Source organism: Rhinopithecus roxellana, chromosome 3 (genome assembly GCF_007565055.1).
Source record: "Rhinopithecus roxellana isolate Shanxi Qingling chromosome 3, ASM756505v1, whole genome shotgun sequence".
Classification (NCBI taxonomy): Eukaryota; Metazoa; Chordata; class Mammalia; order Primates; family Cercopithecidae; genus Rhinopithecus; species Rhinopithecus roxellana.
The window spans coordinates 3,755,990-3,759,471 of NC_044551.1; positions in this window are offsets into that span (position 1 = coordinate 3,755,990).

A 3,482-nucleotide genomic window follows, 5' to 3' on the forward strand; every position below is an offset into this window, starting at 1 on the left:
TTTAGCCAGCAGCAGCTAAATTAGCTTCCCTTCCTGCAACTGTGTACATTTACTAAAATGATTCCTATTTTTCTTTACCACCTACATTTACCTAGTACTATATTTTATCAATTCTTCCTTCAAAATTTACCTTGAATTGTGCATTTCTCTTTATCTCTATTGCCAACAGCATTTCTTGCTTGGACTATTATTGCCCCCTAATAAGTCTCCTTGGTCCTCTATGATCCAGTGTCCACAGAGCAATCAAAGTGACCTTTCATGCCACTTCTCACTAACAACCCTTTAAATGGGTCCTTGGAACAAAATCCAAACTTGCCTGTGGCAAATATGGAGATATTTGGATAAGCCCTTCTTCAAGGAAGGACTTGCTTCCCAGCTGCAGTGAATGCTGTGAGCAGACAGCCTGCAGCTGTCAACAATTTTAGCATGTGCCACAGCTTGTAGCCACCTTTCTAGTGGTTTTCCAGAGCAGCCGACATCTAGTAACTGAATAAGGCAGGCAGGGCCATAAAGGCCTGGACATTTCAACCAGATGTACAAAGACTCTGATGGGCAATACTTGCTCCAGAGCTTCTCACTAAATTGGCTGAAGCTTTTTTGGGTCTACATCACAGTTCGACTTTGTCCTCTGTCCACTCCTATTTTCTTCCTCTTCCTTTCATAAGGATGCCTAATAAATACCTTCTATCTCAATGTCTGCTTCTGAAGAACCCAAATTTAACAAGGCTCCAAATGACCCAATTGCTGCCTACCTCTCCAATCTCATTTCATGTCATTTTCTGCTTTGGTTATTATACTTCAATCTCATTAGCTTCTTTGTTCTTTAAACACTGCATTTCACGTGGCCTCTTTTGGCTCTCTGCCGGAAAGTCTTTTTCTCTCAGTTCTTCACATGGCTAGCTAAATCTCAGATTTCAGGGAAGGCCAATAACTTAAAGAGAACTTCCCTGGCTAATCTATGAGATCCCTGGTTGGTGATCTTTCCAACCAGACACAAGAACAACACCCAGTTTACTTTGTAGTGCTTATAATATCTCATAATCTTTATTATTTATGTATTTGTTTATATGGCTTGACTAGAATATAAACTCCAAGGGCCAGGAATATGTATAGTTCACTGTTAACATTCCCAGCATCAAGTTTAGCATATTATGTAAGTGTTGAAAAATAATTTGTTGAATGAATAAATGACTCAATGGTTTTAGCTCAAGAGAGAGGTTAGGGCTGGAAAATCTGGAAGTATATGTAGTGGCTTGAATCCAAGACAAGGATGAGATTGTCCAGAGAAATGATAGAGAAGAGAAGAGCCAAAGGTCAAGAACAGATCCTTCACGGGACACCAAAATTTAAGAACAGTAAAGGAAAAAACAGGAACCAACCACGGGTTGAGAAAGAATGGTCTAAAAGTGAGGGGATAATAAAAACGGCATGGTAAAAGTAGCAAATATTGATGCCTCACCCATATTCTCTCAGCTACTCTGTAGCTTTCTGAATAGCTTATTTAGATGAAGCTTGTTTCTTACTTCAAACTTCTGCAGTTCTTGGTCTGAGGACCATATTCACCTCATATAATGGGCAGGATGAAAATACCAGGGAGTTTAACACTCCCTAGGAGTGAGTCTTGGTGAGAAATTGGTGGATAAACACCTCAGCTTCCTTGCTCTTCAATGGAACAACTCTGTAATGTGTTCCACAGTCTCGCAGAGGGCTCCTGGCAAAACTGAGCTCCAGTTTGCCCATAGCATTTAACCAGCTTATTAAGGCACCTTTTAGTGACCTTCCTTTTTTCCCTTTCTTACTGTTCAACTCTAATGCTTTTAGAAATGGCCTTGCAAGTAAGTTACTTGTATCCAATCTTGTCTCAGATCCTGGTTTGAAGGGAACACAAAACTAAGATAGTAAAGAAGCCACAAGGGAAGGAAATTTAAGACGGAAGGCAGTTAACTCTATGAAATGCAGGTGGGGTTAGAATTGAGACATATCCAACGGACTTAGCAATCAAAGAGGTATTTGGTGACCTTGAGAGAGAAGTTTGAAGGAGGTATGGAGGCAGATGCAGATTGTACTGGAGGGAGAGGAAACAGTTCCCAAATAAGTCTTCCATAGATCACACTAGCTTTCCAGGAAATTAAAAGGTGCTTGACATGCCAAAAAGTTGTATGGTCGAATCAAATTGGGAAACAGACTTTCCAGTTCAAGAGTCCCCAAATTTCCCCCACTCCTTTTGGAAACCTACCCCTTAAATAAAAGAGATACCAAGATTACAAAAACTCAAAGCCCTTTTTTGATAAACAGTGTGTCATCTAAAACAGCAAATGACAACATAATAAGATGGAAATAAATAGAACAACAAATAATTTAGCAGAGTAGAAAAGGAACAATCCTAAATGTCTGCAAACAGGGATACTGGTGAGAAAAAAAGCAATCCACCCTTTCTGAGACCCTCAGAAAGGCACAGAAACCAGAAATACCAGAAAGGGGGAATAAGGTATATAGAACTAAAAGCTGGAAGATTAATTTGAAAGGCTGTGTAAGAAGAAGTGACTATCTTAGGATACCACATCTATCTCAGCAGTTATTTTTCTATTTCTCCATTCCCGTAGGAGACAAGATATAAATATATATATATTATATATAATATATATAGTCTCTGAAGAAACTAATAAAGACAGGGTTAGATGTAGGGACCAAGAAGAGGGCTAGGTTGAAGTGCCACACTGTAAATGGGGATAGTGGAAGATGGCTAAGTAAAAATCTGCATTCCAAACGGTGAGCCCCTCAAGCTCCTATATCCACTTAGTTTGAGAAGGCCAGCAGCTAAGCATACACAACCCACCCCAATCCTACTGATTTATTAGTAAAGGTCATTAATTCTGTAGCATTGCCCATGTGATTCTGGCTAATTACAGCCTTGGTGGTATCATCTAACATGTTTCTTTACCCCTGTATTTCATGTAAACTGGCAATTATATCCAGAGCAGTGGTTCTCAAACTTCAGTATGCTTTAGAATCACCTGGAAGCTTATTAAAACACAGATTGATGGGCTCTACCTCCAGAGTTTCTGATTCAATAACTGGGGATAGGGCCCCTGATGTGCACATCTAACAAGTTACTAGGTGATTCTGATGCTTCTGGTCCAGAGATTACACATGAGAGCCACTACTCCATAGTGTGCAAGGGTCAGCAAACTATGGGCCAAATGCAGCCTATCTCCTTTTTAGTAAACAAAGTTTTACTATGACACAACCATGCTCATTCATTTATATACTGTCTTTGTCCACTTCTGTGCTACACAGCAGAATTAAGTAGTTGTGACAGAGACCACGTGGCCTGCAAAAATGAAAACACTAATGAGTCCTTTTCCAAAAAAATTTGCTGACCCTTGATCCAGAAGGTTGCTTAGATTTTTTGGCATGAAAACTTCACAAGTGTATCACGTCAGGAGAAACAAAGTCTAGCTAGTCCAGACTCAGTGGTGGTT